Source organism: Condylura cristata, unplaced genomic scaffold, assembly GCF_000260355.1.
Source record: "Condylura cristata isolate star-nosed mole 26May11 unplaced genomic scaffold, ConCri1.0 scaffold00059, whole genome shotgun sequence".
Classification (NCBI taxonomy): Eukaryota; Metazoa; Chordata; class Mammalia; order Eulipotyphla; family Talpidae; genus Condylura; species Condylura cristata.
The window spans coordinates 277,691-289,849 of NW_004567160.1; the positions used below are offsets into that span (position 1 = coordinate 277,691).

A 12,159-nucleotide genomic window follows, 5' to 3' on the forward strand; every position below is an offset into this window, starting at 1 on the left:
ATGAAAAGACATGGAATATTAAATGCATATTAACAGGTGAAAGAAGCCAATCTGAATAAACTACATACTGCATGACTTCCTCTTTGTATTTGGAAAAAGACAAAATTATGGAGACAGTAAAAACACCAGTGGTAGTCAATAGTTGGAAGTGGGTAGGGGTAGAGTGAAAATATTTTTACGTATTACAATAACAAGTACATTTAACACATTTGCCTAACCCATGAATATAAAACACCAAGACTGAATCCTAATGTAAACCACGGAATTTTGGTGATTATAATGGGGTCAGTGCAGATTTGTTAATTTTTAACAAATGTGTCACCCTGATAATGATGATGGCGATGCATGTGAAGAATTTGAAGTAAATTATTACTATCACCAAACTGAGTATTTTTACTCATCCTCTAGATTTATGTGTTACTGTCTTATTCACCTTTTGGAAAAGGGAATGTGAGTTTTAGTGGCACATCAGTTGGAATATTTTATGGCATTCTTTACAGTACAAACATTGGTAACATTCTTGTTTCTTACCAGCATTACCGGGCAATCAAGGAATGCAAAATTATATAGACATTTTGGAGATAAGCTATAATTTATCAATTATGAATTGACATGAGGTTATTTGGCAGTTTACCCCCACCCCCAAAAAAAAAAAAAGACTAGCAAGATAGACTCCATCATTTTAAAATTTAGCTAACTGCAAATAACCACCAAACTTTAAACATTACCTGACTGAAAATTTTTCAATTGCAAATTACTTTGTACACTGCTGAAGAAATGAATAATATTGCCTATAAGCTTACTTTTGCAACACTGAGTTGTGAAAAACACTTGACCTTGAGTTGGGCTAAAAGTTAACTAACTCAAATTGTTTTGTTGTCACTGTGGGGGGTAGGAGAAAAATTGTCATTTCTCTTTTATAATGTTATTTTAAATATGATGTTAATTTACAATGAACAAACAATGCTTCTGATAGATAAATTTGTTTTCACCATCAAAAAGCCTGAAGTCCTTAAAATATATGTGGAATGAAATTTTGCCACTTGCTACAGTATAGATAAAGCTTGAGAACATTATGCTAAGTGAAATACTATCAATCATAAAGAGACGAATATTTTATGATTCTATACATATGAGGTATCTAGAATAGTCAAACTCTTAGCAACAATAAGTGGAGAAATATCTGCCAGAGGCTAGAGGAATGAGAGAAAGAAATAAGGAGTTGATGTGTGAAAATTTTAGTTTTGCAGGATGAAAAGAGTTATGTAGGTTGATTGACATAATGTTTATATACTGAAATGTATACTTAAAAACAGTTTATGTAGTAAATTCTATGTACAATCATAAAAAGGAAATTCTGATATCAAGCTATAACACAGAAGAAACTTGAACATATTATGCTAAGTGAAATAAGCTAAAAGATTATATGATTCCACTAATATCAGGTATTTGAGTAGTTAAGCTTGCAGAATTGTGGTATTCAGGGGGTGGGAAAATTAAGAAATATATAGAGTTATTGTTTAAAGGGTAGAATTCTAGTTAGAGAAGATGAATAAGTTCTAGAGATGGATGGTGCTGATGGCTGTGTATTGGGATATGTGAATGTACCAAAGCTACTGAAACTTTAAAAATGATAAAAATGGTAAGTTTTATCTTGTGCACATTTTTCTGTACTAAAAATTATTTTTATATAAAGACTACACTGTATAATCTGATTGACATCTTTTGTTGTGATGTCCTTTACCTATTTTTTTCTGCGTGATCTCCTGTAACTTAATTTGCTTTCTATTTTAGCTGAATTGTCATTTAATTTGTCTAATGGGGAAACTTTCTCCCCTTTGGGCTTTCATATTATAGTTCTGTCTGATTGACACCCTCTTTCTTTCTGTTTAATTGCTATTCATAATTCTTCAGTTTCAGAGTGGGTATTTGTTACTTTTTAACCTGCCCTATATCCCTTTTTTTGGGCATTCCTCCCTCCACCCCCACCCCCAGTAAATCAATCAAGGAGCCTCATCTTCCTCTCCATAGTGGTGGATATATAATCTTACACTGGTCAATCAGAACAGCCAACTGGTGGATTGTGACCCATCCATAAATTGTTATATGATCCAAATGGGGCCAAATAATGTTTGTTTGTTTGTTTGTTTTTTAGCTATTGATATTGAAAGGTGAAAAAAAGACCTCTCTTTTGAATTGGTGAGCTCAGTATAATATAATCCTGACGGTACTAGAGTGCCATCTTTCTCAATATAAAGACAACCTGACTGAAAATAAAGGGAAGGAAAGCTGAACTAAGAAATAAGGAGAGATATCTGTGGGCATTTGAGCATGTAAATCCAGCTATGACTTCTAGCACATTTAATTATCTGCCCTTTCTGTTATATTGTAAGCTACGTCAACAGAGATTGCTGCTATCTTACTTATCATTATGTTCCCATTACTTGGTATAGTGCTTGCTATATTGTAGGTATTAACTCAAGATTTTGCCCATTCCACAATAATATAATCGCAAGGTTCACTTCTAATAAGTTTTAATAATTTGATGTCTTTCATTTAAATTTGTTTTGAAAGGAGAGGTCTAACATTTTACCCATATGGTTAATCAAATGTTCTTTCAATTTAATAAATAAAACTTCACAAATTTTAAACACTACCTTTAACTTCTTATGGAGCTCAGTGTCCTTTCCTAGGTTTTATATGTTCATGCCAGTAACATACTGTTTGAATTACTGTATCTTTACTATATTAGTCAGTGTAAAGATCTCCCAACTTAACTATTTTTCTCTAATATCTGAACAGTTCATGAACTATATGAAAAAGTAAATTGCCACCTGAATTTATCCCATTCTTATGTTATTTTACCATTATATTTATAATGCTTTAAATTAAGATACTTTATTTATAACTGAATATATTAGAAGCAAAGTAGAAAATTACAAATAGCAAGTACACCAAACATCTTGACCAGGAAAATAGTTAAGGAATAAAAAGATAGCTATCAATAGATAGAATAGCTACAGATGAATGAGTGCTTTTATGGTAGGTGAGATATGGTAACTACATCTGAAAATGGGGATCCTGTATTTCCCAAATCCTAACAATGAAGTAAACCGATAATACCTCGATTAAAAATTTACAAAAACAGAAAGGTGACAGATACCATAGAAAATTTACAGAAAAGTGAAGAAAATATGCTAAGACTTAACATTTTTTCAATTTTTGCACCTCATGCTCTGACTTTCGTGATATTTTCACAAAACATTGAATGGATGGCCATTTATAGGAAGAAAATAATATTTTAACAATTTTTATAATATTTTATATTTGGAGTAACTCTGACATATTTACTAAAAATTTACAAGTTACTAGATAGTAGTCATCTATATAACAACAATAAGACAAATTTTATTGGGCCCTTAAGGGATTTATAGGATTTCAAAATTATACAACAAGGACTCAGTGTCATAAAAAGAAAACACTTATTAACTGCTGAAGAACCATTTCAAAGACAGCATTTGATTTGGTGAGTTCTCAATCATCCAGGCCAAGGCTTTCTATCTTAGAGGTCTATAGCCTGATCTTGGTCATGTTCCAGAATTCATCCAAATTCAGGAGTTGAGTTTATGCTGATTACATCATAACACTGAAAGATATAAGTAGATGACAATTTAATAATATATATTGAGAGATGCAAATTATAAGAATCAGATATGCCTGTTGAAAAGATAACACTACCACATTCCCTTCTTTGAACAATGGAAGCAAAATAATTTGAATATTCCTTTGAAAGCATTAAACCCAAGTTTATAGAATGTTTATAACAGTATCTAATTTTACACCTGATATATTTGTCTACATAATGAAGATTTATCTGTAATATATCAAGACTATATTTTTCTATCACAGTTGGTAGCTTTCCCAGAGAAGGAATTGAGGATATACATAATTCTGTGTTTCTTGGTTTTCTAAGCTTCAAATTGATCCACTGAGCTTATTCTGTCCCCACTAATACTCAACATATTCTCATATTTTTTATAAAACCTATATTTACTTACTAACACAAATGATACATGAATATAACTGAACTGTATATAATCCAAAAGCACAGAAAAAACTACGCTTGCCAAAAAACTTCTGACTTCCCAGTCTTCATATCTCCAGAAAGAAACATAATTATATAAGTTCTTTCTAAAAAATTTTATGTATCTAAATAGATACACACATAGTACTGATAGTAATATAAAGTTTTAAATCAGTAATTTTGAATATAATGTACATAATAGGGCCTCCCTGGTGGTAAAAGGGACTAAATCACAGCACTATGAAGCTATCTAGAACCACTGCAGCAGGGAGCAAACATAAATGGTGTGGCAGACCTCTCCTGTTTCAACCACTGCTCTCCTCACCAGTGTATTTCAGAAGATCCACCATTTTGTTTCCCACTTTGTCTCTGAAGAATCCTCTTACCCTCCTGCACCTTTGGACTACACCCCAACTCTTATATACATAAATAAATAAATCTTTTCTAAATAATACATAATAGCATGCATATTATCTTGCAATTTGTTTAATCCACTGAAGGTGTGCTATTAATGATTTTTATGTCAAAAATATATCTATCCAGGGCCCTCCCTGGTAGCACAGTGCGTAAATGTAGCACTAAGAAGCTAAAGCCACTTCAGCACAAGTTCAATTTCTGTCCTCGGAGGTGACCCATATGGCACAACAGACCTCTCCTGAACCGCCTGCTGCTCCCTTCAGCAGTGTACATCGTCAGTCAGCCTGTTCTGTTCCCCACTCTGTCTCTGGTGAATCCTCTCACCATCCCTGCATCTCTGACCTGTACCCCAGTTCTCTATGCATAAATAATCTTTTTTAAAAAAGATATATCTATCCAGAACTTGACTTTGCCATAACATTATATGAGAGAATAATTTAATCACTTTAATTTTAAAATGTATCTTTGCAATTTTTTTCATTACTATAAGTTATGCATAGTTATTTCTACATAGGAATATTTCCACAATTTCCGTGAGTGAAATATACATCAAAGAGTATATATACCTTTAATTTCTGATACTGCTAAAATACTAAAAAATTACATTGCCAATTACACTGCATATTTGGTTGCTGTAAATACATGAGCTAAAGATGGTATCAGATATTGAATTATATTTCCATGATTAATAAGTAAACCAAATGAGCAACAATTACTGGTCATTTATTTGTATATGTTGGAAAGGATGTGGAAGCAAGGGAACACTTCAACACTGTTGATGGGAATAGAAATTATTGCAGTCATTATGGAAAGCAGTATGGAGATTCATCAAAAAAAAATAAATAAAAATGGAAATACTCAAGATCCAGCTATCCCACTTCTGGTTATAGACTTGAAAATGTGAACACGCTAACCTGAAGAACTATATGCAATGCATTGTTCATTGCAACATCATTCACAATATCCAAGAGTTGGGGGGGACTGTAGAGGCCATAAATAGATAATTGAATGAAGAAGACATAATATATAGGAACCAGCACACAGACACTGGAATACTATTCAGCAAAAAACAAAGATGATATCCTGTCATTTGCAGTAAGATAGCTTGACCTAGTAGGGTTTATACTAAGTGAAATAAATAAGAAAAAGACAAATACCGTATGTTTTATTCATTTGTGGATGATAAACAACAGTGAACAAATAAAATGTAATCTTACTATAACAATGAAGTAAAGTTTCCATCAGGAAAAGGAAAATGTTGCTGGGTAAATTCCATAAAAAAGTATCAACTGGTGGTTCTGGCAAGATGGAGGCAAAGTGAAGATGCCAAAATCACTACGTCCAAACTCCCACAGGAATATAAGATGGAAAAATGGTCTGTGGACTTACATACTGTGACTTTCAGCCCAAATGAGAACACCCCGGACTCACACTGGACTTCCTGAAGGAAGATAACTGAGGGAGAATTGGCATTTGGGGAGTTCTGATAGGGGAACTCCAATCTGACCCAGGAGAACCAAGGTGCCAGAAGGAGACTTTCTTCCCTTCCCCCCTCAGCCTGCCCTGGAGATAGGGAGAGACAGCTCAGTTGAGTTTGTGAAATCCAAGCTTCAGGGAAAGGCTGCAGCCCCATCCCAGATTGCCTAGGTGCTCAGATGCTAGGACCCGGAATCGCCCAGCCACTAGAAGGAGACTTGCTTCCCTTACCCCCTCAGCCTACCCTGGATATAAGGAGAGACAGCTCAACTGGGTGAGTGGAATTCAAGTTGAAGGGAAATGGTGCATCCAGATTGCGGATCACCCATGTGCCCAGGTTCTAGGACCAAGGAGCTTGCCAAGGTACCTAGTCACTAGGAAACTTGCTTCCCTTCCCCCCTCAGCCAGCCCTGGAGATAAGGAGCTGGGTGTGTGGAATCTAAACTGCAGGGAAAGGCTGCAGTCCAGATCCAGGATTGCCCAGGCACCCAGGTGCTAGGACCCAGAGTTTCCTGATGTCCAGGCACTAGGATGGGCCTTAGAAAGAGGCATGCTTCCCTTCAGCCTGCCCTAGAGATAAGGAGAGACAACTCAACTCACAGAAACCTGAAACTTGTGAGCTAGAAAGTTTCACAGTACTCAAAGTAAACAAAACCAGTGACCAACTCAATCACAGGCCCAGCTATAGGGAGACCTAGAACACTTCTAATGCGCCCCTACTCCATGGACACATCTAAGCATAGAGGGAAACTGGGACATCAGAGACTACAAAATCAGCAGGTATCTTCCAGAGAAAAGGACTCAAGGTGTTACTGGAAGAAGCCAAACACCACAAGAGACCCCTGACATAATGGCTGAGATACAGACACAATTTCACACAGTGGGGGCTGCCAAAAGCAGGAGAAATTGAAACAAAGCACAACTCAGAATATCCTCCAAAAGTGAAGTGTCTGGAGTCCCACGGCCACCCTAGAAACAACATCCAGCAGAATGCTGGTCAATAATAGCAATACCGTATCTCAGCAAGTAGAAAGTATTAGAAAATACATGACAGGGAAAAGAAGACAAATAAATACCCAAGCAAGTCCAAAGGGGAAAAATTCACCACAAAAAGATCATCACCAAAAAGCACCAAAGAAATAGAAGAACTGCTCAGCCTACCAGATAAATAAATCAGAATCATTGTGATAAACAAACAAAAAGAAGATGAGAAGGAAAAAATGATGAGGTAAGACATCAAGGAATTGAAAAATGCAAATTAGGAAATGAATGAAAGAAATGAAAAAGAAAAAAAAAGATATGAGACAAGTGATCAATGAACTGAAAAACAAAATGAGACCTTAAAAAAAGGAAATAGAAAAAAAGCAGACGATGAAAAGGTCACTAGAGTAGATAAAGAATGCTGGTGAAAGTAATAAAAACAGAATAGATGAAATGGAAGAACGAATCAGCACCCTCGAAGACACAGAAAAAAAGAGAATTAAAAAAGAAAAAGAAAGAAGGAAAAAGAATGAAGAAACACATCAAGACCTATCTGAAACCATTAGGAAAGAAAATATCAGAGTTATAGGTATTCCAGAAGGTGAAGAGAAAAGGGAAGAAATCGAGAAAATATTCGAAGAGATAATGGAAGAGAACTTCCCTAAAATGAAGGAGATAAAAGTAGACATCCAAGAAGCAAGAACACCAAACTACCATGATGACAGTAGAAATACAGCAAGACACATGATAGTATAACTACCAAGAATACAAGACAAAGAAAGGGAATGAGAATGACAAGAGAAGAAACAAATAACCTATAAAGGGAAACTGAGCAGGCTAACATCAGACTTCTCTGAAGAAACACTATGGGCAAGAAGAGAGTGGAGGGACATACTCAACAAACTCCAAAGTATTAAATGCCAAACAAGAATACTATAACCTGCGAAGCTCTCCTTCCTCTACAAAGAACGAATATGACATTTTCAGACAAACAGAAACTCCAAAATTTCGTCATGACTAAACCCCACTCCAAAAAAATACTACAAGAAACCCTCAAACCAAATACAACAGATAAATGAACAAGAACAGTTCAAAATAAGGAATAAAAAAACAAAAGGACTAAAATGGCAAATGTAGGTGCCAGTATATCAATGCTATCCCCAAATGTAAATGGCTTAAACATAAATCAATAACAAGATACAGACTGGCAGAATGGATTAAAAAACAGAACCCAACGTTCTGTTGCATACAGAAAACACATCTAACTACAAAAGATAAAAACAGATTAAAAACAAAAGGGTGGAGAACAACCCTACAAGCAAATGGACCAAAAAAGAAGGCAGGAACAGCTATACTTCTATCAGATCAAATAGACTTCAAACTAAAAAAGGTTAAAAGACACATAGAAGGGGCCCTCCCTGGTGGCACAGCGGGGTAAAGCACTGCACTAAGAAGCTTAAGCCACTTCTGCATGAGTTCCATCCCCACCTGCCCTGGAGGAGATCCACATGGCGTGGCAGACCTCTGCTGCTCCCCTCAGCAGTGTACTTCATCGATCTGCCTGTTCTGCTCCCCACTCTGTCTCTGGTGAATCCTCTCACCCTCCGCATCTCTGGCCTGTACCCCAGATCTGTATGAATAAATAAATCTTTTTTTTTAAAAAAAGAGAGAGAGACAGAAGGCCATGGCATTATAATTAAGAGGAAAGTACAACAAGAAGACATTACAATCATCATATGCACCAAATGAAGGGGCACTAATATCAGGAAACTATTGTCATTTATGAAAACGTATATCAGAGAAAATACATACATAGTAGGAGACTTCAACACGCCACTCTCAACAATGGACAGATCAACAAGATAAAAAATAAGCAAAGACACTAAAGCTCTGAACATGGACCTAGACAACATGGGTCTAACGACATCTATGGAATACTCACCCCCAAAAAAACTGAGTACACATTTTTCTCAAATCAACTAGGATCATTCCTAAGGACTGACCACATACTGGATCATAAGACAAATGCCAATAGATACCACTAAGATCAAAATCATACCAATTATATTCTCTGACCATGAAGGAATCAACTAGAAATAAACCATGTGAGGAAGACAAGAAACCCACCTACCACGTGGAGAATGAAATCCATACTACTGGAGGACCATTGGATCAATGAGATCAAAGAAGAAATTAAAAAATACCTGGAGAAGAATGACAATGAGGACACAAGTCTCCAAAACTTATGGGACATGTTAAAAGCAGTTATAAGAGGAAAATATATAGCAATACAGACTCATGTAAAGAAACAAGAAATAACTCAAAGAAACAACCTAGTCTCCCACCTTAAAGAACTGGAAAAAGAACAACAAAATAACCCAAAAGGCAGTAGAAGACAGGAAATAATAAAAGTCAAATCAGAAATAAATGAAATGGATGTTAGAAAAAAAATCCCCCCCCCAAAAATCAATGAAACCAAAAGTTAGTTCTTCAAAAAAATAAGATAGATAGGCCACTAGCCAGCCTCACAAAGAAAAAACAAGAGAAAGCATAAATAAACAGGATCATAAACAAAAGAGGAGAAATCACAACAGATCCAGCAGAAATCAAAAGAATAATCAGAGAATACTAAGAACAGCTATATGCAAACAAGCTCAAAAATTTAGAAGAAATGGGCAAATTCCTATAACCACCCAAATCTAGATAAAGAAGAGATAGAACAACTGAACAGGCCAATGACAAGCAAGGAAACTGAAGAAGTAATCAAAACCCTCCCAGAAATAAAAGCCCAGGACCAGATGGATTTACAAATTAATTTTACCAAACAATTAGTAAAGAACTAGTACCTACTCTACACAGACTCATTCAAAAAATCAAAAAAGAAGGAAAACTACCAAATACTTTCTCCGAAGCCAACATCACACTAATACCAAAACCTAACAAAGAAAACACAAAAAAGAAAACTTCAGGCCAATGTGCCTAATGAACACCGATGCAAAAATCCTCAACAAAATCTTAGCTAACAGAATCCAACAATGCATTAAAAGAATAATACACCACGACCAAGTGGGCTTTATCCCAGGAGCACAAGAATGGTTCAACATCAGAAAATCAATTAATGTAATCCATCACATCAACTGACAGAAAAATTAAAACCACATAATCATATCAATAGATGTGGAGAAAGCATTTGACAAAGTTCAACACCGATTTATGTTTAAGGCCCTCGAAATCCATGAAATAGAAGAACATACCTCAACATGATAAAAGCCACATATGACAAACCCACAGCCAATGTTATCAACAGAGAAAAGCGGAAGGTCTTTCCTTTGAGATCAGGAACAAGACAAGGGTGTCCACTATCGCCACTGCTCTTCAACACAACATTGGAAGTTCTAGCCAGAGCAAAAAGACGGGAAAAAGACATACATGGAATCCAAATAGGGAAAGAAGAAATAAAACTGTCCTTATTTGTAGATGACATGTTAATTTACATAGAAAACCCTAAAAAAAAAAAAACTCCAAAGAGAAATTAATCAAAACCATCAACCAGTTTAGCAAGGTAGCAGGATATAAAATCAACACACACAAAAGTCAGAGGCTTTCATATACATAAACAACCAATCAGAAGAAGCAGAACTTTTAAAAAGCATCCCTTTTTCAATTAAAACAAAAAGAATCAAATACCTGGGAGTCAACCTAACAAAAGAGGTAAAAGACCTTTACAAAGAAAATTACAAAACACTGTTAAAAGAAAATCAAGAAGACACCATGAACTGGAAAAGACATTCACTGCTCATGGATCAGAATTAATATCATCAAAATGGCCATACTGCCAAAAGCAATATACAGATTTAACATCATCCCAATAAAAGTCTCAAAGACATTCTTCAAAGAAATAGAAAAAATATTGATGAGATATATACGGAACAATAAAAGACCTTGAATAGCCAAAACTCTCATGACTAAGAAGAGAATGTAAACATCACATTCCCAAACTTCAAGCTATACTACAAAGCCATTATATTCAAAAATGCATGATACTGAAACATGAACAGACATACAGACCAGTGGATTTGGATAGAAAACCCAGATATAAACCCACAGGTTTATGGACAGTGAATTTTTGACAAAGGAACAAAGAAGATACAATAGAGCAAAGAATGCTTGTTCAGCAAATGGTGCTGGGAAAATTGGGAAGCTACATGCAAAAAAGTGAAACTAGATCACTACCTCACTCCATACACAAAAATCAACTCAAAGTGGATTAAAGACCTAGACATAAGAACAGAAACCATAAAATAACTGGAAGCAAAGATGGGCCAAACACTGCACGACATACACTTCATCGACATCTTTGAAGATAGAGCACCCAATGCCACAATAGTGAAGGCAAGGATAAATAGATGGGACTACATCAAGTTAAAGAGCTTCTGTACAGCAAAAGAGACATTGCAAAAAACAGACAGCCCACTGACTGGGGAAAAACTTTCTCACACAAAACTAGTGATAAAGGACCGATCACAAAAAATATATGGAGAACTGACGAAACTCAACAAAATTAAACAACCCCATCAAAAAATGGGCAGAAGGGCCCTCCCTGGTGGCGCAGCAGGTTAAAGCACTGCACTACTAAGCTTAAGCCACTTCCGCATGAGTTCGATTCCTGCCTGCCCCGGAGAAGTTCACATGGCGAGGCAGACCTCTCCTGACCCACCCGCTGCTCCCCTCAACAGTGTACTTCCTCGATCTGCCTGTTCTGCTCCCCACTCTGTCTCTGGTGAGTCCTCTCACCCTCTGCATCTATGGTCTGTACCCCAGTTCCATATCAATAAATAAATAAAATCTTTAAAAAAAAATGGGCATAAGAGCTAAAAAGACACTTGTCCAAAGAGGAAATGCAGATGGCTAACAAACATGAAAAAATGTTCAAAATCACTCGTAATAAGGGAGATGCTTATTAAAACCACAATGAGATACCACCTCACCCCAGAGAGAATGGCAAATATTAAAACAACTAGCAATAACAAATGTTGGCAAGAATATGGAGAAAAAGGAACTCTCCCACAATGCAAACTAGTACAAGCATTATGGAAAACTGGAGGCTCCTCAAACTGCTTAACATGGAGCTTCCCTACCACCCAGCAATCCCACTCCTAGGTATCTACCCAAAAGACACAAAAACACTGATTCAAAAAGAT

General features: G+C 35.9%; 1 long non-coding RNA gene across 1 annotated transcript in view; it reads right to left on the reverse strand.

Moving 5' to 3' along the window:
• Positions 1–425: 425 nt before the first annotated feature.
• LOC105854571 overlaps positions 426–12,159 on the reverse strand; it is a 103,788-nt gene continuing 92,054 nt past the window's right edge. The window contains exon 3 of the long non-coding RNA XR_001146205.1: positions 426–3,646. This is a non-coding gene — a long non-coding RNA (uncharacterized LOC105854571). The remainder of the gene's footprint in view (positions 3,647–12,159) is intronic.